This window comes from Stegostoma tigrinum, chromosome 7 (assembly GCF_030684315.1).
Source record: "Stegostoma tigrinum isolate sSteTig4 chromosome 7, sSteTig4.hap1, whole genome shotgun sequence".
NCBI classification, from domain to species: domain Eukaryota; kingdom Metazoa; phylum Chordata; class Chondrichthyes; order Orectolobiformes; family Stegostomatidae; genus Stegostoma; species Stegostoma tigrinum.
The window spans coordinates 24,404,911-24,429,014 of NC_081360.1; the positions used below are offsets into that span (position 1 = coordinate 24,404,911).

A 24,104-nucleotide genomic window follows, 5' to 3' on the forward strand; every position below is an offset into this window, starting at 1 on the left:
TAAACAATTACATTCCATTTGCTTTCCTAATTTTTTGGTATATCAACTTGCTGATTTTTTTTAGTGATTCATGTATTAGGCAACATCATAGACAGTGTAGATGATAGCCTAAAATTACAAAGGGATACTGATAGATTCAGTGAATGGGCAGAACTGTGACAGATGGAATTTAATATAGGCAAGTTGCGAGGGTACCTTTTAGACTGAGAAAGGATAGATCAGGATACTTTTGAGATAGTATAAAGTTAAGTACAGTGAATGTCCAGAGAAAGTTGAGGGTTTAAATGCATAGACCTTTAAAATTCCATGCTCGGATACAGAAAATAATCAAGAAAGCTAATTAAGTATAAGGTTGCAGAAGTTATGCTGCTGTTATACTCCAGCAGGAGTGCTGACAGCAGATCTGGGCACAACACCTTCGGAGGGATACATTGGCCTTTGCAGGAGTACAAGGTAGGTTTCCAAGAATGATATCTGGATTTTAGGGGTTAAGTTATGAGGAGTGATTATACAAATTAAACTTGTTTTCTCTTTACTTTAGGAGGTTCAGGGGTGATCTGCTCACATATCAAGGCATTAACAGGATAAGACAGGATATAAAGCTAAAACTATTTCCACTGAGTGGGGTTTCTAGAACTGTGGGGCATAGTTTGTGAATTAGGCCCAGACCATTCAGGAGAGATGTTAGGAAGCACTTCTCCACACAAAGGGCTGTAGATGTTTAGAATTCTTTTTGACAAATGGCATTGGATGCTGGATCAGTTGTTGATTTTAAGTCTGTGATAGGTCTGCTACGCAAAAGTATCAAAGGATTAGTGTCAAAGCTAGTTATTTGGAGTTAGACCACAGATCAACCATGACCTTACTGGAATAGTCTTGAGGGGTTGAATGGCCAACTCCTGTTCCTTTGTTCCTATGTACAAGTACACCCAGATATTTCATAACATTCTGTCATCTTTCTATATTTAAATAATATTTTGATTTTCTATTCTTCCTGACATAGGAAAACCTCACATTTCCCACATTGTGCTCCAACAGCTGAATATCTACCCATTCATTTAATCTAATGTCTTGCAGTTTCTCAGCATCATCCTCACAGCTTGCTTTCTCACCTATTTTCATACTGTCATGCAACATTTGACTGAAGGCCAGTTGGTCCCTTAATCAAGTTATCAATGCAGATTCTGTGTAGTTGGGGCCCCAGCACTGATCCCAGCAGTGCTGTACTTGTCGGGGTTTGTCATCTTGAAAATTGTCTATTTATACGAACTCCTGTTTTACATTAGTTGATCAGTCCTCTAATAAGAGGTCTGTGTGTGGTAGCGGCTTCCTGGTCGAAAGCTCGTGTTAACGTGCCAATCAATTTGTGTGGCAACACAGAGGCAATGCCACTAACAACAAGCATTTCCTTCTGAGATATTGGGCGCCAGCCCAACCAGTGAAAGTCTGACATTTGAAAGCATTGTTAGCAAAGCCTATGGGGTCTTGTAATTCATAAATAGAGACATAAAGCACAAAAGCAGCTCAATACTGCTTATTAAAGTTGTGGTTAGGCCTCAGCTCTGGCCACTACATGAGGGTGCTTGAGAGAGTGCGGTGAGCATTCATCAGAATGCTTAAATGGGTGAGTGATTTTAGCCACAAGAAATTGGTGAAGCTTGGCTCGTTCTCCACGAAGCAAAGGGGATTGAGAGGGGATTTGATAGAAATGTACAAGGCTGTTGTCAAGTTTAGACGTGATAGACCGCATTGTCTGAAGGGGCCATTCCAGAAGACACAGATTTAATGTTTTCAGCAAGCAAGAAGTGAGAAAGAATCTGTTTACAGGGCAGAGGTAGTGACCTGCAACTCACTAGCAACAAGTGTGCCGGAAGAAGAGACAGTTGGTGATCTTAAATTTAATTGGTGAGTGTTTGAGCATTTGCATGGATAAGGTAATAAAACTCTGGAACAGGACTGGCTGGATTGCCCATGAGAAGTTAGGCATTGACTCAATGGATCGAATACTTCCTTCTCGCTTATTTGGTTCTGATTCCATTATTTTGTGATTCAGTGGAAAACGTTTGTCAAATCACATTACAAGAATGATCAAAAAGACTCCCTGCCTTGAAACAAAGAAGCTTGTCATTTCTTGGAAAATCAAAGCCCTTTAAGCATTTATGTCGAGAAGGATCATAGAACCACGTCCTGTGAATGTGTTTTGCTTGTTCGGCCAATTCTTGATCTGAAACTTAATGAGCAGAATATTTATAAGGTTCAGGAGGATGGGGGAAACTGGGCTGACAAGGGAATTCGGGGACAGCATAAACTTAAAAGAAAAGGTTTTCAATATGGTGAAGATTCGTGGGAAGCCGGAAGACTGGGAAGCATTTAAAAGCCAGCAAAGGGCAACTGAAAAAAACCAATAAGGGAGGGAAAGGTGAAATATGAGAGTAAGCTCACTTTTAATGTAAAAGAATTTGCAAAGTTTTGTTTTAGATATCTAAAAGGTAAGAGAGAGCCCATAGTGGATAATGGGCCACTGAAAAATGAGACTGGAGAAATAGTATTGGGGGACAAAGAAATGACAGAGAAATTGAATAGTTTTTACAGCGGAAGACGTCAGTTGCATACCAGAGCTTCAGAAGAGTCAGTAGTAGAGGAGGGTATGGCCAACATCAGTAAGGAGAAGCTGGGGAATCTGAAAGGTCTGAAGGTGAATAAATCACCCAGACTGGACGGATTACAAAACAGAATGTTCTGAAGGAAGCAGCTCAGCAGATTGTGGAGGCACTGGTGATGCTTCTTTCAGGAATCAGTGCAGTCAGGGAGACTCTCAGAGAACGGGAAAATGGCTAATGTAACCAAAATAACAAGGTACAGAGCTGGATGAACACAGCAGGTCAAGCAGCACCATAGGAGCAGGAAAGCTGATGTATCAGGCCTAGACCCTTCTTCAGAAATGGGAGAGGGAAAGGGGTTTCTGAAATAAATAGGGAGAGAGGGGGAGGCGGATAGAAGATGGATAGAGGAGAAGAAAGGTGGAGAGGTGATAGACTGGTCAAAGAAGTGGCGATGGAGCCAGTAAAGGTGAGTGCAGGTGGGGAGGTAGGGAGAAGATAGGTCAACCCAGTGAGGATGGCCAGGTCAAGGGGGCGAGATATGGTTAGTAGGTAGGAGATGGGAGTGGGGCTTGAGGTGGGAGGAGGGGATAGGTGGGAGGAAGGACAGGTTAGGGAGCTGAGGACGAGCTGGGCTGGATTTGGGATGCGGCAGTGGGAGGGGAGATTTTGAAGCTCGTGAAGTCCACATTGATACCATTGGGCTGCAGGGTTCCCAAGCGGAACAGGATACTGATTGTGGATGATCAGCCATGATCATAATGAATGGTGGTGCTGGCTCAAAGGGCCGAATGGCCTACTCCAGCACCTATTGTCTATTGTCTCATATGAGTTGCTGTTCCTGCAACCTTCCGGTAGCATCATTGTGGCACTGCAGGAGGCCAAGATGGACATGTCGTATGTGGAATGGGAGGTAGAATTGAAGTGGTTCGCGACTGGGAGGTGCAGTTGTTTATTGCAAACCGAGCATAGGTGTTCTGCAAAGCGGTCCCCAAGCGTACACTTGGTTTCCCTGATATAGAGGAGGTCACAACAGGAACAGTGGATGCAGTATACCACATTAACTAAACACTCCTGATTAAGAAAGGAGGGGGCTAGAAGGCTAGAAATGATAGGCTGGTTAGCCTGAACTCAGTCATTGTAAGATTTTAGAGCCTGCTATTACAGGTGAGATCACAGACTATTTGGAAATGCATGGTAAAGTAGCACTGAGTCGGTATGACTCTGTGAAAGGAAGAATTCTATGAGGAGGTAGTGAACAAGTTAGACAAAGATGCAGAGAGCTCCACACTGACTGTGATATCTCTGTTTTTTCAGTCCAGTCATGACATTTATTGTTCATCCCACGTTGCCCTTGAGAATGTGGTGGGGTGCTACCTTCTTGAACCTCAGCAGTTCATGTACTGTGGCTTAAACATAACATCAGTGCCAGGAATGCAGATCAATTCTGGTGAGTAAAGACTTCTTTTCCAGCAACTATTAGGATGGGACAGAAATTGAATGTGATATTTGCCGTCAGGGCTGAAATGCCAATTAATACGCTGGGTTTGATAAGATATGACAAGAGAACTTATTCAGTTTCATGGTAAGAATCACGCTACCAAATTTGATATGACTTGCCCTAAACCAGAAAACTGTATGATTCATCCCAATATGATCCAAGCTCATGCAAATTAATCGACTGGATGAAGATGATCAGAACTGATTCTTCAATATTAAAAGTATGGAGAGAAAACAAAACAAAAGGCAAAGCGCTTAAAATGTGAAACAATAACAAAAAATTAGAAAGGTGTAACACACTAGATCAGTCAAAGAATGAAGAAGAGTAATCGCATCCACCCTTAACCTGTGTCTCAACATTTTGTATTCTTATTTCAAGATAAAGGGATGCATATAAAGCTGCAATTTTCCTGTGTATGGAGGACAACATTCACAAATTTTTCTCCATTCTTGCTTTGATCAAATGGACTTGAATGGGTGGCATGGTGGCTCAGTGGTTAGCACTGCTGCTTCACAGTGTCAGGGACCTGGGTTCAATTCCACTATACGGTGACTGTCTGTGTGGAATTTGCTCATTCTCCCCATGTCTGTGTGGGTTTGTCCACAGTCCAAAGATGTGCAGGCTAGATGGATTGGCCACACTAAATTGCCTGTAGTGTCCAGGGATGTTTGGGTTAGGCATGGGGAAAGGCAGGGTTAGGGAAATGAGTCTGGGTGGGATGCTCTTCAGATGGGTGGTGTGGACTTGTTGGGCTGAATGGCCTGTTTCCACACTGTAGGGATTCTATGATAATGACACATTATGATTCCAATGAAAACAAAAAAAATGCTGGGAATCACAATGGGTCAGGTGGTGTCCATGGAATGGGGACAAGCTAAAGTCTCAACTTTATCAGATCTCTGATGCCAAGCGTCACCTAGACTTGTAACATTAGCTTGCTATCTCTCCATGGATACTGCCCGGCCTCCTGCAATTTCCAGCATTTTTGTTTTCAGTACAGATTGAGCATCTGCGGTTATTTGCTCCTACTATGGTGCCTAAAGCCATTGAAATTTAAACAGGGATCCAGCTCATACCATTGAGTAATGTGATATTGGCACTCTCTTCTCATGCATTGTGGATACATTTTTTGGGATACAATGGTCAAATTTTGTAGCATTATGAGATAATTTATATTGTGCAATGTAGCTGCTGGAGAGAGGTGACTCTCAGCCATATGAACTGCTGCAATATGAAAATACTTTTAACTTCTCCACGTTGACAGTTCTCCTCTTTTAATTTCCACAAATTTGAATAAAGTAAAGTAATTTGGCTTGGAATTAAGTCCATGAACTAGAGTGAAATCTTGTTATTTACAATGGCTTAGGGCAGATTCAAAAATCACAAGAGTTGCTAATTACCTATACAGTAATTGGATTTGCACCTTATTGGGCATACCAACAAAACAAGTGGAGAATGAGGAGTTAATTCCTGATAAACACACAATTGATTCAAGCATAAAACATTAATGTAGCAGACTAGATCCTGTTCACTCTCATCGTCTAAATCCCAGCATCATATTGATTCAAGTCCAGATTGCAACATAAATCTCTAATTCTCTGGATTATAATGCTCATCCTTATAACTAGTCAATTCAAGATCAAAAATCATAACACCAGGCTATAGTCCAACAAGTTCATTTGGAAACTCAAGCTTTCGGAGTTTCACTGCTTCCTGGCGTGTTTTTCAGGTATGCACTGCTGTCCAACACTGGCACCTCCACATCATAGTCATTTCAATGCACAAGTTTCACCACAGAAACTGTTACTCTTAATTTCTTGTGAGTGTTGTATGTTTGAACTGGATTGTTCTAAGATGTTTTTACAAACAGCCCCTTCTGGAATGCTCAGTCTAAATTTCAAAAAACATCACTTTACTTGCCTATAATTTCTCCTTCAGTATCTTCCCTGCTGGTACAAACTTCCCACCAAACATCCGCAAGCCTACACTTTACAGGAGATGAGGCAAATGTGTCATGAGAAATGAAATGAAACAGAAAATTCTGGAAAGACCCAGCAGATCAGGCATCACCAACGGTGAAACAATTGGAGCAAACAGGCAGAATTTTCCCTTCCAGGGGTGGAAGTTGGCCTGCTGGCATCAAGCTATGACTTGCGGAGGTACAGAAAAATATCAGGGAACCGCATTGAGATGGCTTCCCATAGGAACATAGGTATTAGGATGGGGAGTAGGTAATTCAGCCCTTTGAGCCCACATTGGCATTTAACATGATCGTGCTGATCTTATCCTGAATCTCAATGCCACTTTCCTGCCTTCTCCCCATAGCCCTTTATTGCACTTTTCATCAGAAATGTATCTATTTCTTTCTTGTATCTGTTGGTTTGGATTCTGTCTCCATTGCACAGTGAGTTTCACAGATTCACAAACCCTCTCTCAGATGTAGTTTCTCCTCATCTCAGTTTTGAACCTGCCTCTTCTCATTCTATATCTATGACCTCTTATTTGAGACTGTCCCACATCTGTTCAATGTCCAACTTATCAATCCCCTTTAGTATTTTTAGTATCAGACAGCCCCTCATTCTTCTCAAATCCAGCGTATATAAGCCCAAGCTGTTCAGCTGCTCCACATGCAAAAGCCTTTTCATCCCTGGAATCAATCTCGTGTACCCCCTCCAAACTGCCTCCAGTGACACCACCACATCCTTCCTCAAGTATGGAGGCTAAAATTTGACACAATATTCCAGACACAGTCCTGCCAAATGGAAGGGAATGTTTCACACTGTAAGGAGGGAAAATAGTAGTGGACAGACTAATTAAAATGTTTAATAAACCAATTAGGGGTGATTCCTTGTGTCCTCCGGTGGCAGAATGTGTCCTCATCGTGAGGGGTGGCTGCCAACTTCACAGAGGCAGTCATCTTGGAGACTCCACGACCCAATGATGTTGGATGCAAGGAAGGCAGTGTTCAGGGGCCTGCCTTCTTGACTCTGCAGGTTTGTAATTTAAAACCTATCTCTCTAACCTCATCATCTCGAGCCTGCCTGCAGTGTCTCCTTTTCCCAGTGGGGCTGCTGATGCTGTAACTGGACTGCCAGCATCTGCATCCTGTCTACCATCCTCAGTTGGACAGCAAAGCCAGTGGTGGCCTCTTAGCATCCATACTGGAGGTGATCTAAGCAGGTCCCGCTTCTGTAATATGTGAACTTTGGACCCCAATTACACTCTAACATCAGGGATCCAAAGGTTACAGGAAAATCCTTTTCAATTTTTCAGGTCAATGAGCTTTCTTCAGAACTGGACAGTGAAGTATTTGACAAGCAAGTAGAAAAGGGAGGGGTAAGCAGAAGAGGATGGAACACAGGAGGTGATCTGCGATATGTGGAAATAGCTTTGGTTGAAGTATATGAGGAATAATGGTACAAGACAAAATGTGATCATGATTGTATAATTAAAGAAACAGAAGATTTGTCAAAAGGAGTTTGAAAAGGCGAGAGCAGAAAACAAGCAATTCCTGTGATCAGTGGTTATGGCCCAAAACTTATGGAAATCAGTGTCGAGCCTGGAAGGCTCTAAAGTGCTGTGTGAAAAGCTGAGGTAGTTGAGCTCCCATTGAGTTTCTGTGGCACAGTATCGGAGGCCAAAACAGAAAAGTGAGAGTGGGATGGAACATAAAATCGTCAAGCAAATAAACATTCAGAGTCAAGCTTGTGGCCTGAACAAAAGTGTTCACCGAGTGATTGTTCACTCTCTATTTAGGTTTCTTAAGCAGCAGTGGCTGGATCATGGGCAGCAAACAATGGATAATTGCATTTGGGGATTTTTGAATCTTCCCAAACATGACTGGTCTGATAGACCCATCAATTCAGCCTGTACCTGACCATAAGTTAATTTTTGAAAACCTGTTTTGCCTCCTGTTGTCTAGTCTGTTTGGATTTCTATGGGGTGCTCGTCCAATGCCCTCTACCAACTTAATAGTGTTGCCTTTTCATCATGGATGCTAAGTTTCTCTGCTTGGGACCCCACTCGTTTCCATCCACTTCGAACCTCCTTATTTTTGACTAAACCTGCCCTTAAATAAACCCTTTTTCTTTTCACTTCCTTCAAATGAAGGGTATTACTATGGGAACTGGTATGGGTCCTAGCTACACCTACTGTTTTGTGGAATATTTTGTGTTTTGTTGGACATTCTATGTTCCAGTCCTGTTCGGATCCCCCACCATCATAATTACAATATTGGTGATTGTAATGGAGCCATTTCCTTCTCTTACTCCAAAAACTGAAAAGCCTTGCTAATTTTGTTCTAATTTCTAATATTGCTCCATTTCTCCTTACTTATGAATGGGCCATGTCCAACTTGAATATAGGCTCGCAATGAATGTCCACTATAGGCTCACTGAATCCTGCAACTTTTGAGATTGCTCTATATTGTTCTGATGAACTAGGTTCTGTAATAAAGCTTTAGCTATGCTTTTCTTTTCCTACACTGTGGGTAACAGAGCCCGATACCATTTTCTACTGTTCTCTTTTCTCTACTTTCACTTCCTCCCAGAACCAGGATTGTGCTCCCCCTGTCCTTACTCACCCCGTCAAGTCCTAAATAAACCCTTAAAATTTTACCACCTTGAGTGCAAATACATGACCAAAAACATCTTCCCTTTGCCTCCTGTATGATCATTCCAAAGTAACTATTCCATTTGCAACACCCCTGTTTACTCTTGTGTCATACCAACATCTGTTTCCCCTCCCATAGCACCTTCATGTACAAGTGCAAGAAATGTAACTCCTGCCTTTATCTTCTCCATTTTCACTTCGCAGATAAAACAACCATACATGCATACATTTTCAGGTCAGTATATTGTTTCCATTGCTAACTTAATGTCCAACAATAGATGTGACTCTGCAATTGGACATTTGCTGGATATTCCCAAGTGTGCAAAGGATTACAGTGTCAACCAATTCAGGATTGTAAATTGGGCTTGTCGTGCAGTACACTTCCTTATACTGGAAGTTAAACATACACAGGGCCCTTGCTTTGCCCATGCATTATATCTGTTCAAACTCAACAAAATAGGTGGGATAACACAGTGTGAATCTGGATGACCACAGCAAGCCAAGCAGCGTTAGAGGAGCAGGAAAGCTTGACGTTTTGGGTCGGGGCCCTACTTCGGACCCTTTTTTTATATAAAGGAAATAGATAAGATAGAAGTAGAGAGGAAGTTTCCACTGACAAGTGAAGCTAGGACAAGAGGGCAGAGCCTCAAGATTAAAGGGAGCAGATTTAGGACTGAATTGAGAAGGAACTTCTTCACCCAGAGGGTTGTTAATCTATGGAATTCCTTGCCCAGTGAAGTAGTTGACGCTACTTCAGTAAACGTTTATAAAGGTAGATGTTTTTTTGAACAATAAAGGAATTAAGGGATACTGTGAGAGCGCGAGTAAGTGGATCTGAGACCACGAAAAGATCAGCCATGATCGAGGAGCAGGCTCGAAGGGCCGGATGGTCTACTCCTGCTCCTAGTTCTTATGTTTTTAAGTCCTTTCCTCATCCTGCTTTCTGTGTCTGTATTTGTTTAAAAGCCTATTTCATTTCTAACCATAAGTCATTGACTTAAAATGTCTATTCTGTTTCACCCTACACGGATGCCACCACACTTAAGTATTTCTGACATTGTCAGTCCTTATTTCAGACTCCCAGCATCTGCAATATTTTGAAAAATCTAATAGTCGCAGCAATTAAAAGTACAGAAATGAAATGCACTTCTTTATCAGAGAAATTGCATTTAATGCAATGAGAGATCAGTCGCTGTATGGGGTGCTTGCGTGTGCAACAAATAAGCTAAATAATGTATACTGTTCCTGCTTCCATCTTGAGAGACAGAGAGTGAGAGAGAGAGAGAAAAGAAAGGATCTAGCACAGCAAGGCAGTCATCCAACAAACCAACCGAGTACTGAATAAATTGGCTTTCAGTGCAAAGTGAACAGCTAGCCTAGCAACTTGCAGCATCGACCATCTGGATAGCAGTAAATTTCTCTGCCCTTTGTATCCTGCAAGGTTTTTAAAGGTGAAAAAAAAGAGGATTCAAAATCTCAATGTATCCTTTTGCTAAGTGTATAATGTTAGCTCAAGGAAATAAAAATGCTTCCAGGTCTTGTATCCAAACTCAGTGTCTAAGAGAAAGAAAACGAATGCTAGAATTGCTCGATGGGCCTGGCCACATTTAAGTGTGTTGGAGGTGCCGGTGTTGGACTGGGGTGGACAAAGTCTGGAGTCACATGACACCAGATGCTAATCCAACAGGTTTGTTTGAAATCACAAGACTTCAGAACGTTGCTCCTTTGTCAGGTGAAGTGAAGAGAAGCACAGAGAGACACAGAATATATAGGCATAGAAATCAAAACCATACGTCTAAGGGAAGAGTAATAGTGTTAAAATTTGGAATTTAACGCTGAGAATCAAAACAGGATTTGGGAACCTTAACGATCTAGGAGCGGTATTTGCCATGGCTCTTTAACTCAGCTAGAGCATTAGCAGGCCCTTATGGGATTTCAGAAATAATCAGAGCATCAGTAGATGCTTATCAGTCAAGGATTTTTAGTAAAAGGGGCCTTGACAGAATTTATCTATTCTCTAAACGTTCGCACTTAGGGAGATACCTTTGTGCTGATATGAGAAGGGCAACACCTCCCCCAGTCTCCACTGAATTCTTGAATCCATCCCTGGATGTAATACTGTTGGGAATAGGGGCCTGCTAGATTGCTTTACCCATGGTGAATGGGAGAAAGTGGGCAGTGTCTGCTAGCACAGGAGCATGACAGGAATCATAGAATTGCATAGTACAGAACAGGTCTTTTGACACCTCAAATCCATCCATCCAAAACGACATTAAATCAAATCTGGTCCCACTTTCCAACACTAACCTTGAATGTTGAGGCAGGCCAAGAAGTCACAGAGGAAGTGAGCAGCGGGGATTTAGTCCCAGTATGCCAGATATGATGTTGCAAGAAGTTTAATGATAGCCAGGGCAGGAAAAGCAAGTATAACGACACCTTCAATTGCAGATGCCCCCAGCCTTGTCTTCCACAGCCTGAGATAGTTTATACCTTCACCCCCTTCCTCTTTCTTGAGGTAACACCCCGTCTCAAAAATATTGTCCTTCTATTCTCCCAACACATTCTATTTCCCATATCCATAACTCACTCTTGTTCCACAAAGAGACAGCACTGATCACTAGGAAGCGGCAGAGGATAGGGCACAATAATGGCAATCCTTTACATAGCCACTCTGACCACTGACAAGGAGACATGTAGGAGCTCATCTGAGTTGTGAAGTACTTGTTTGATGGTGATAGAAAGCTGGCACGACACATAGATACTTAGTGACTGAAATAGGTAACAGACTGCTACATGCCACGTAAGAATTACTCATTTTGATATGTTCCCACCTGTAACTGAATGGTCATCTGTACAATGATGACTTTGAGCTCTTTCTCCTTGTCAGTTCTGATTTGTGTTTTTCACTTTCTACACAGTTCCTTCAGGTGTGTCCCAGGAGCTGATGCAGAAGAAAGCTAAGGAGAACTTAGAGGAAGTTGTGCACTCTCTGTGGAAATGCTTTCTTGTGGACTATCACTTGCCTTGTGCATATCACCTTAAATAAACTCTGGCGGGTCCTCGGAGTTGGCTGTCAAGTGTAACTTAAACATTGGAAGAAAACAATAAGGACAGCCGTGGAGAGTCCCTGGCTGAGGGTGTAAGGCTTTCCAACTACTGCTCAGCTAGGCACAGATTGTGGGTCCAAAGAGCTATCTTGCAACATTGGCGGAAGAGTGTAATTTCTGTCAGCATTTCCAGAGGCACTGAACAATATTAAAGGGGGAGTCGTGGAGATTCTGTCAACTTCTCTCCACTTCACCACTCTCCCCACTCGACTCCTAACCCAACATGCTGATTCCTGTCCCAGTGAGCAGTAGGCAGCTTGGCAGGTTTCCACAGGTTGCAGTGCCTATAGGACATCTGCCAAGGATATCTGGGTATTTGGACCATGGGAGCAAACCACTTGATTCCTCTGCTGGAGCATAGGGATTTATGTCACATAGCCACTGCAGATGTGGTTGAAACCTGTAGAGCCCCAATGGGATTTGAGAGAATGGTGACTGGAGAGGATGTTCCCTCTTTTAGGTAGCTGAGAATGAGTGGACTCAGTTTAAGAAGTCTCTCTTTGAAGATGGAGGTGAAGACATTTTTCTTTCTCTCAGACTGTTCTCAGAGTTAGGAATTCTCCTCCCCCAAAAAAAGCAGTGAAAGCTGAGTTATTGAATCTATTCCAGGCTGACTAAGGTAGATTTTTGATCAATGAGCAAATCAAGGATTATGGGGATAACAGGAAGCTGGAATTCAGAAGACAATCAGATCAGCAGTGGTCTTATCAAACGGTAGCCCAGGCTGCAAGGATCAAATGGGTTACTCCTGTTACTAAGTCCTACATCTTTACGTCTCCAGAGACATTTGTTAAGTCTGCTTAAAGCTTGAAAGGGCTGTGGGACCATTGACTGGAACCGAATAAAAGAATCATGGCACCTCCCTGATATCAGTTGTGCTTAAACAGCTTTTGTTGGATACATACCATCAGACCAGAAGACATAGAAGCATAAGTAGACTGTTGAGTCTGCTTCACTCATGGGGCTGATCAAACACTCCACTTTCCTGCGTTTTCCTCATAACCGTTGATGCCTTCGCTGATTAAAAACCTGCCTGTCTCAGCCTGGAATCTACATAATTATCCATCCTCAACAAAAATAATGATTTCCACACATCTGCTACCCTCTCAGAGAAGAAATTGCTCCTCATCTCTATCTTAAATGGACAACCCCTTATGCTGAGATTATCCCGACTGTTTCTAGATTTTCCCACGAGGAGAAACAACTTCTCAACATCTATGCTCTCAAACTTCCTTAGAGCATAGCCACACAACAAAAGGTGACCTCTCATTTGTCTAAACTCCAGTGAGTCCAGCCCCACCTGACTCAACATTTCCTCATTTGAAAATCTTTGTTTTTGTGTTTGTAAGACATCTTTTTGTGACTTATGGACCTAATCAGATGTACCCTATAACTCTATCGGAAGCTAGAGAAATGATTGCTGGACCCCTTGGTGAGATATTTGTATCATCGATAGCCACAAGTGAGATGCCGGAAGACTGGAGGTTGGCTAATGTTGTGTCACTATTTAGGAAAGGTGGTTAGGAAAAGCCAGGGAACAGCCAGCAAGGGGCGGCACGGTGGCTCAGTGGTTAGCACTGCAGCCTCACAGTACCAGGGACCCGGGTTCGATTCCAGCCTCAGGTGACTGCCTGTGTGGAGTTTGCACATTCTCCCTGTGTCTGCGTGGGTTTCCTCCGGGTGCTCCAGTTTCCTCCCACAGTCCAAAGATGTGCTGGTTAGGTGGATCGGCCATGCTACATCGCCCGTAGTATTCAGGCCTGTGTGGGTTATAGGGGGATGTGTCTGGGTGGGATGTTTCAACAGGCGGTGTGGACTTGTTGGGCTGAAGGGCCTGTTTCCACACTGTAGGTAATCGAATCTAGTCTAATCTAATCTAAAAACACTATAGACCAATGAGCCTGACATGGGTGGTGGGCAAATTGTTGGAAGGAATCCTGAGGGATAGGATTTGCATGTATTTGGAAAGGGAAAAACTGATTAAGGAAAGTCAACATGGCTTTGTGTGTGGGAAATCATGTCTCACTAATTTGATTTAAAGGGACCTAAGGGGCAACTTCTTCAGGCAGAGGGTTTTGCATGTATGGAATGAGCTGCCAGAGGAATTGTTGGAGGCTGGCGTGATTACAATATTTAAAAGGCATCAGGATGGATATATGAATAGGAAGGGTTTAGAGGGAAATGGGCCAAATGCTGGCAAAAGGGACGAGACTTATTTGAGATATCTGGTCAGCATGGACGAGTTGGGCTGAAGAGTCTGTTTCCATGCTGCACAGCTCTGTGACTCTATGGCACTATGACTTATGCACAAGGACCCCCGGATCCCACTGATCTTCAACTTTTTGTAATCTTTCTCCATTTAAATAATATTTACCACCTCTGTTCATCCTGCTAAAATACATAAGCTCACAGCTCAAGTTTTTGCCTCTTCCCTTAACCTGTCCATATCCTGGACATTAACTGAGTGGTTCTACTTTTGATGAATCAGGTTAGTTTATCTGAGGGCACCTTGATTGTCTCAGAGTCTGAATTTGTCAGAATCCAGCCACGGTAACAAACCGGAGCATCCTCTCTTTCTGATTGGCCTCATTCATGATGAAATAGACATAAAGAATGTCCCTGGCATCAGTCACATGTGAAATCCTCCAGATGCCACCATCAGCTCCCTGAAAGGAGGATCAAGTGAAGAATTTCAGGACTGTGGTGGACTCGATGACAACTAGCAATGTATATCCACCTGTTCCACCAGCACAAAAGTTTCACTCTCAGAGGCAATAGATATTAGTGACTGATGTCAAAATCTGCCCCTCTACACTGAAGGCTGACAGCTGTGGACCGTGGCTCAAAGTCCAGAAGTTCCAAGGTTGCAATGTTAACAATATTGGAAATCAGCTCTAAAGCATTAAAAACACATTGTGAGTGTATGGAAAAGGAGTATGATCTTTTCAGCTGATCAGTTTCTCTGTGCTGTCTATCCCGGCTGTATTCTTGCCTTACTGGCACCAGTAAACTTGTGAGTCGACAGTCAAAGTTAATTACATATTCAAGTCACTGTCCAACCTTCCCATGGGAGCTTCTCATGTACCTGCAAAATAATACTGGGGTTTATTGCAAGTTCATGCCAGGTTCCTGATAGGTGTATGCCCCAGCTCGCAGTTTAATATTTGCCCAATATTTCAGACCAATAACCTTCTGTAAGTCCTGCTGCTGGCTTGAAACATTGGATAGAATCTCAACTGCGAAGATGTTTGTAGCCAAAGAAGCTAGCAGGTCAAAAACCTGCGAAGATCCTGCCCATATACAGGTTTTGCCAGCATATATTCCTTGAAAAAAGGGGGCCTCCATGGACCTCTCAGTGCCTAAGTATCATAACTGAATTTCTGGATGTTTTTCACAGATGAGGACTGTAATCCAAACTAATGCAAACTGTTATGACTGGAGTGAAAAATAACTATCAATGCTTAACTTCCATCATCCATTTCCTACACCAGAAGCCCTTCATGGTCTAAAAAATGGTTTGCAAAAAAGATCAAATACTGAACTAAAAAAGCTATGCTGACCATGGATCGAGGCAAGCCCAGGGAACACTCATCAATAAACCAAACTGGTTCTAGTGAAACAGTTTTATTATCTGAAGACTGAAACTAAGCAACTAAATCAGCACCAACAAAAAAGATGTCTCCTTTTTCTCATGCACATTTGCATTATAAATTCACATATTTGGACGTGGAAGGTTACCTGTAGAGCATTCAGTTTGGCAGGACAATGGAGTACACTCAAGAATGTACAAATAGACCTACATCAAGAGGAACTTTGAACAGCAAAGGTGGAAGAGAAAGAAATATGAACTGATAACAAAAAAACTCCCTCACCTTGTCTCTCTCAACCTGAAGTCAGTGCATTTGTGCTTCCTTCTTTAATCATGAGTCCAACCCTTCCTCTACTGACCCCTTCTCCCATCTCCAACACACCCTATCCTCCTGGACACCACCCCAGGGCCTCCTACCCTCCCTCGACCTCTTCATTTCCAACTGTTGTCGAGACATCAAATGCCTCAACCTCTCCACCCTTCTCACCCACTCCAACTTCTTCCCCACAGAACATGCAGCCCTCCACTCCCTGCGCTCCAATCCCAATCTCACCCAAAAACCTGCGGACATGGGAGGCACAGTTGTAGAATGGCGCACTGACCTTTACATCGCCGAGGCCAGGCGCCAACTCTGCAACACCTCCTCCTACTGCTCCCTTGATCCTGACCCACCCCTGACCACCAAACCATCATCTTCCAAACCATCTACAACATCATCACTGCAGGTGACCTCCCACCCACAGCCTCCAACCTCATTGTTCCCCAACCGCGCACCACCTACTCCTATCTCCATCCCAAAATCCACAAACCTGCCTGCCCTGGTCAACCCATTGTCTCCACCTGCTCTTGCCCCATGAAACTTATCTCAACTTATCTCGACTCCATTTTCTCCCCCTTGGTCCAGCAACTCCCCACCTACGTCCATGGCACCACCGACACCTGCTACCTCCTCCAAAACTCCCAATTCTCTAGTTCCTAACACCTCATCTTTACCATGGATGTCCAGTCCCTACACACCTGCATTCACCGTGCAGATGGCCTAAAGGTCCTCTGCTTCTTCCTGTCCCGCAAGCCCAACCAGTCCTCCTCCACTGACACCCTCATCCACTTAGCAGAACTCGTCCTTAACAACTTCTCTTTCAATTCCTCCCACTTCCTACAGTCATAGGGGATGGGCATGAGTATCCACATGGGCCCAAGCTATGCCTGCTTCTTTGTAGGTGATGTGGAACAATCCCTTTTCCGTATCTACACTGGCCTTATTCCTCACCTCTATCTCTGCTACATTGATGACAGTATTGGCGCCGCCTCGTGCTCCCACGAGGAGCTCAAACAGTTCATCCACTTCACCAACACCTTCCACCCCAACCTCAAGTTCACCTGGACCATCTCTGATACCTCTGTCTCCTTCCTGGACCTCTCTGTTTCCATCTCTGCCAACCACCTGGAAACCGATGTCCATTTCAAGCCTACCAACTCCCACAGCTACCTAGAATACATCTCCTCCCACTGCCTTCCTGAAAAAATGCCATCTGCTATTCCCAATTCTTTTGCCTTTCCTTTGGACTGACCTATCACTACCCTAACTCCCGACCTACACTCATCCTTACTGGCTCCACCCCCACCTTTTTGACCTGTCTATATCCTGTCCACCTATCTTCTCCTTTATCCATCTTCTGTCCGCCTTCCCCCCCTCCCTATTTATTTCAGAATCCCCTTCCCCTCCTCCATTTCTCAAGAAGGGTCTCGGCCTGAAACGTCAGCTTTCCTGCTCCTCTGATGCTGCTTGGCCTGCTGTGTTCATCCAGCTCCACAACTTGTTATCTCGGATTCTCCAGCATCTGCAGTTCCCATTATCTCTGATAAGATTTTCAAAGGACCTGAGGTCTATCTTTTTAATGCATAGGGTGGTGCATTTATGGAACAAGCTGCAGAGGAGGTGGTGGAAGCTGGAAAAAATAAAACATCAAAAAGGCATCTGAATGGGTACATGAATAGGAAGGGTTTTGAGACATAGGGGCCAAATGCTGGCAAATGGGACTAGGCCAGTTTGGAATGTGTGGTCGATATGGATGAGTTGGACAAAGGCTCTGTTTCCATGCTGTATGATTTGATTGATTTGATTCATTGTCACATGTACCTAGGTACTGTCAAAAGCTATGTTTATGTGCGGTATCGGCAGATCATCGTAAGCAAGGACAAACATGATCGTAGGGTGAATAAATCTCAGACAGCGACCTACAGGTTACATCGCACAGGACGTGTGCAAGGCAAAATCAACATTAGCAAGATCAGCATTATTAGAAGTTAAAGAGTCCATTCATCAGTCCAATAATGGCAGGGAAGAAACTGTTCTTGAACCTGCCGGTGTATGTGTTCAAGGTTCTGCATTTTCTGCCTGACGGAGGAGGTTGTAGGAGTGCAATGGGTCTTTGACGATGTTGGCAACCTTTCTGAAGCCATGGGCCATGTAAATGGAGTCCATGGATGGGAGGTTGGCTTCCGTGATGGTCTGCACTGTGTACACCACCTTCTGTAGTTTCGTACGGTCCTGGGCAGAGCAGTTGTCATACCAGGCTGTTATGGCCTGGACTGAATGCTCTCAATAGTGCATCTGACTCTATTAATTTAGTATTCTGGTTTTGACAGTTAACATCTGTATTTTCCAAGGTGTCTGGAACTCATCATGGTCAATGAGGCAAGAGTACAGCAGAGAGCCATTGATCAGTGAAACTGACAGGCCTGAAAGCCTTGAACAAGAAGCTGTGCGTGTTCTGAGGACATGATGTTGCTGTTTCACAGGTAGAGTTTTTGACTTTTGAAGAGATGTTTTACCTACTTGAGATCTTATCTTGTTTGTTGTTAGAAAAACAGCAGCCACAACACAGGGGACAGCAGCTCCAGCACTACCAACAACCCAGCATAAAATAAAATAGAATAAAAACAGCAGTTGTCAACTCCTCTGCCACTTCTCACTGCACACTACAGAGGGAACCGACATAGAGCTCCCGCTAGAAGGTGGTGACAGCCTGGCACATGGTCTATTGGCAGAGGATGAGTTTTATTTGACATGGCACTGTGACAGCGCCTCAAGAGTTTCCGGCTCTCACGGCAGATCTTTGCTGATATTTATAGCCCCTTGGGATATCAGCTCCTTTCAAGAGGACAAGGTTGGACATGCAATGCCATTAGCTGTCATAGCCCTGAACTTCTTCGTCTCTGACTTAAAGCTTTTTGCTGGTTTTGAAGGAGAGGCCGACAATACCAAAGTGAGAACCAGTAACAATAACAGCTAACATGAGGACCAGGGCAGGGTGTTAAGCAGTAAGCCATACAGTGGGAAAAGGGGTGAGGGAGCAAGGGGTGGGTATTATGGTTGAGTTGAACTTAGAGTGGACATGAGGAAGTCAAAGGAGAAAAGACAATGATGTGATTTCTCACGAGGTCAGCGGTGGGCCCTTACAGGCAGTGGACTAGAGAGAGGGAGGGAAGTAGCTGATTGGCAATTGATCTCAATTCCGGTGCTAAATAAATTTATGAGCTTCTTTATTTCTTACTCATCACTCTTGACTTAGAAATGTATCGCTGTTCTTTAATTGTCGCTGCGCCAGCATTCTGGAGCTCCCTCCTTAACAGCATTATGGGCAGACCTAAAGCAAATGGACTGCAGTAGCTCAAAAGACAACTCACCTCCACCTTCTCAACAGCATTCAGAAATGGACAATAACAGTGGCACAGCTAGTGACATGCACATCCCACAAATGAAAGAAATAAACTGGACCTGTATGCACAGGAAATTGGAGGAGATTTTAAAAAGGTGTTACATTTCAGAATGATGATGGGAACTGCAGATGCTGGAGAATCCAAGATAACAAAGTGTGGAGCTGGATGAACACAACAGGCCAAGCAGCATCTTAGGAGCAGAAAAGCTGATGTTTCAGGCCTAGACCCTTCATCAGAGAGGGGGATGGGGAGAGGGTTCTGGAATAAATAGGGAGAGAGGGGGAGGCAGACCGAAGACGGATAGAGGAGAAGATAGGCGGAGAGGAGAGTATAGGTGGGGAGGTAGGGAGGGGACAGGTCAGTCCGGGGAGGACGGACAGGTTAAGGAGGTGGGATGAGGTTACTAGGTAGGAAATGGAGGTGCAGCTTGAGATGGGAGGAGGGGATCGGTGAGAGGAAGAACAGGTTAGGGAGGTGGGGACGAGCTGGGCTGGTTTTGGGATGCAGTGGGGGGAGGGGAGATTTTGAAGCTTGTGAAGTCCACATTGATACCATTGGGCTGCAGGGTTCCCAAGCAGAATATGAGTTGCTGTTCCTACAACCTACGGGTGGCATCATTGTGGCACTGCAGGAGGCCCAGGATGGACATGTCATCTAAGGAATGGGAGGGGGAGTTAAAATGGTTCACGACTGGGAGGTGCAGTTGTTTATTGCGAACCGAGCGGAGGTGTTCTGCAAAGTGGTCCCGAAGCCTCTGATTGGTTTCCCCAGTGTACAGGAAGCCACAAAGGGTACAGTGGCTGCAGTATACCACATTGGCAGATGTGCAGGTGAACATCCGCTTGATGTGAAAAGTCTTCTTGGGGCCTGGGATAGGGGTGAGGAAGGAGTTGTGGGGGCAAGTGTAGCACTTCCTGTGGTTGCAGGGGAAGGTGCCAAGTGTGGTGAGGTTGGAGGGGAGTGTGGAGCGGACAAGGGAGTCACAGAGAGAGTGGTCTCTCCGAAGGCAGACAAGGGTGGGGATGGAATAATGTCTTGGTGGTGGGGTTGGACCAGAATGGTTGTGGAACTGTTAGCAGTTTTGATAGATGGCAGCAAGGTCTGATAATACTTTATGTGGCCACTTAGGTTTGAAGGCACATGGTTAAACATGCTGCCTGCCAAATCCATTCAAGTCTGTCCCTTAGATTTAAGGGATCAGTAATCAGAGCTGTGTGAGCAGAAACAGCTCATGTGAGAGAGAGTAATAATTTTACTGAGTGAGGGTAAGAACTGCCCATACTGGAGTCAGAGGTAACACAGTGTGGAGCTGGAGGAATACAGCAGGCCAGGTAGCATCAGAGGAGCAGGAAAGTTGATGTTTCAAGACGGTTCACTTCTCACGAACAAGTGTTACAATCCGAAACATCAGCTTTCCACCTCTGGTGCTGCCTGGCCTGCTGCATTTTTCCAGCTCCGTTTTGTGTTATCAACACCTTCACTGAGTGGCTGTTGATTAGCTCCATTGACTGGGGGGTGGCTGATTTGTAATGTGTGAGTGATGCTGACAGCATGGGTTCAATTCCCACATCAGCTGAACTTTCCAAGAAAGACTCTCTTTCTCAGCCACTTGCCTCATCCGAGGTGCACTCACCTTCAAGTTAAATTGTTGATAGTTTTCTCTCTTTCTATTGAGAGACCGGGCCAATGGTCTAGTTAGACTATAACTGTGTTAGTTTACCAACAGGCAGTGAAAGATTGAAGACTTTCAATCAAAAAAACTTCAACAAATAGTGATGCCGCTGTGGAGCCATACCGCTGATGAAGATGACACATGGCCCATAATGTTTGCGGTAGTATTTTGCTAAAACATTCCAAAACCAATTCCATTGTCCACTGCCTCCTCCAAACCTGCACCTTTTTCTGCTTTTCTACTGATCTGGTTTTGCCTTTAAAAATGCAATCATCTGTTTTTAAAACTAATTCCTGCTGTCAGCCCTCCCTGTTGCAAAAACCCTCCATGTAAAGACACTTCTCTGATCCTTGGAGAGTATGGGTTCCCTTTATCTCAGCAGCCATTTGTTGGAATTAAGCAGTACTTTATCGTTTAAATACCAGGCAGCTATTCACCACCCGGGCAAACTTATTGTGCGCGAGGTGTAGGGAAACAGTTTCCCATACAGCATTCCCTCAAAACCTGCAAAAAGAACCATCAGTACTGATTTGTTAAATCTTTTGTTCATTTTTTTTACCATGAATGGTTATCACATTCTAATTAAGCACGGAAGTCAAATCCAATAATATGTAAACAAATACATTTGTCTTTTTATAATTTGCTCGGGGAAGCAGCTTGAATAAGAACCTATCAGTCTTGATTAGAGGTTTAGAGAAATAGCTGCATTAGTAAACAGCTTCATTTACTGGATGAATTTGTTTAACATTTTACTGCCTTGAGCATGAAAAGAGAGCTGAAAAAAGCTGAATGAATTCTGTTGAGTGCACTGAAAAAAAAGTGAATAAAGAACCTTCTCCACCCACTGTACATTGTATTGTTGGTATAAGCCAAAGTAATACTCTGGGCCTTTTAAAGTAAAACAGTGACTTTATTGTTGGAACTACCAGCTGAGATTCACAGTGATCCATGCGTTACAGCTTTCCATCTTGTGTCATTCGTCAAGCTCGCTACATTACAACTTTATGTACATTTAACATTTTTAGTGGTTGTGGTTTCCAGCAAGTTAGCAACAAGTGAATATTTTGTTGCTACTTTTTAATGTCTGCATCTATACCATTTATAAACAGTGGAATTCAGTATGCACCCAAAAATGACCCTTGGAAAGAACAACTCCAATTCACATTCCAGTCTGCAAAACACTTTTTTGCTTCCTGTCATTGAACCAATTTTGTGTTCAAGTTGCAGCTTTCCCCTTAATTGAATCAACTTCCAACATCTTCACAAGTTTCCAGCATGGTGCACTATTTAAAGTCTTCTAAAAGTCTGTGTACAGGTCTCCAATATCTACAACACCTTGATGCATCTTCTCAGGTCCCTCATTAAAAAATATAATCAAACTAGTCAGAAAAGTTCAACTTCAACAAATCCATGCTTATTTCCCTTAATGTCTTCCATTATGATCCCAGACAAGGTCACAAACCAAGCGGAGGCTTGGGGACCGCTTTGCAGAACACCTCCGCTCAGTTCGCAACAAACAACTGCACCTCCCAGTCGCAAACCATTTCCACTCCCCCTCCCATTCTCTTGATGACATGTCCATCATGGGCCTCCTGCACTGCCACAATGATGCCACCCGAAGGTTGCAGGAACAGCAACTCATATTCCGCCTGGGAACCCTGCAGCCATATGGTATCAATGTGGACTTCACCAGTTTCAAAATCTCCCCTTCCCCCACTGCATCCCTCAACCAGCCCAGTTCATCCCCTCCCCCCACTGCACCACACAACCAGCCCAGCTCTTCCCCCCCACCCACTGCATCCCAAAACCAGTCCAACCTGTCTCTGCCTCCCGAACCGGTTCTTCCTCTCACCCATCCCTTCCTCCCACCCCAAGCCGCACCCCCAGCTACCTACTAACCTCATCCCACCTCCTTGACCTGTCCGTCTTCCCTGGACTGACCTATCCCCTCCCTACCTCCCCACCTACACCCTCTCCACCTATCTTCTTTACTCTCCATCTTCGGTCCGCCTCCCCCTCTCTCCCTATTTATTCCAGTTCCCTCCCCCCATCCCCCTCTCTGATGAAGGGTCTAGGCCCGAAACGTCAGCTTTTGTGCTCCTGAGATGCTGCTTGGCCTGCTGTGTTCATCCAGCCTCACATTTTATTATCACCAAATTTATGTTACGATGTGGCTAAGAACAAGTAACTTATATTTTTAAAGTGGATGAATTTTTAGATCCAGTGTACTTACTGAGAGAATAAAGCCACAAGATTCCATGATTTTGACCAAACAACAATAAACTTTACTCTACAAATTAGAGCAGTAAAGTCATCTAAATACGTGTACACCTTATTTCTAACTCCCAGTAAACAAAGGCAATAGTCTGTGATTGAATACCCAATATCACCCAGCTAAGGCCTTGGAATTAGACCGATCCCACGGATTTCTCAGCAATTCCTTCCAAATATTAATGACACATGGGTTATTAAATTGCATTAAATTTCACAAAAGAATGCAACTCTTAATTTATTCCAATCTGGCCTTGAGATTTCTGAAGAGCCACAGACTGCCTTAATGACCTGCTCTGATAGATGACGTTCATTTTCTGGGTCTATGCTCCGCTGGGCTCTGAAAGCTGCACTTGAGAGTTCAATCCCAAGTACACTTCACCAATAGTTAGCCCTACTGAGATAAGTCATGCCCTGGGATTTCCCCCCAGCTTCAATCTTGCTTGGTTACATCGAGCCAGTATTGATTGTGAACTTTTCAACCCTCATCTTCTCAATGTACTGAAGTATTAACATTCACAGGCTACTTCCAGAACCCTCATACCCTACCCTAACTAAAAAAGAGTGACCTTCTCACTTTCTCTGCTCCCCAGGACTTTCCTGACTCCACTTTGCCTTCACCAGTCATGACACAGATTGTAAGAGCTTGCAGGTTACGTTGGAACTGTTCAAAACTTTGGTTAGGCTGCAGCTGAAATACTGTGTGCAGTTCTAGTCACCACACTAGAGGAAGGTTGTGACTGCACTGAAGGGAGATATACCAGGATGTTGCCTGAGTTGGAGCATTTCGGTTACGAAGAGACGGTGAATAAACTTGTGTCGTCTCCTCTTGAGCAGAAATGACTGAGGGGGGACCTGATTAAGGCGTATAAGGTTCTGAGGAACATGAAAAAGGTGGGAAGGAAGCATCTGTTCCCCTTAGTTTAAAGGTCAATAACAAGGGGACATAATTTTAAGGCGAGGTTCAGGAGGTGTAGCGGGGATTTGAGGTTTTTTTTTCACATGGAAGATGGTGGGTGTCTGGAATGCA

At 43.9% G+C, this 24,104-nt stretch overlaps 1 long non-coding RNA gene across 1 annotated transcript; it reads left to right on the forward strand.

Moving 5' to 3' along the window:
- Positions 1 to 1,508: 1,508 nt before the first annotated feature.
- Positions 1,509 to 18,204, forward strand: LOC132209844 (uncharacterized). Its single transcript, XR_009445986.1, has 3 exons — positions 1,509 to 1,624; positions 3,918 to 4,050; positions 18,079 to 18,204. It is a non-coding gene; the product is annotated as an uncharacterized LOC132209844 (long non-coding RNA).
- Positions 18,205 to 24,104: the final 5,900 nt, after the last annotated feature.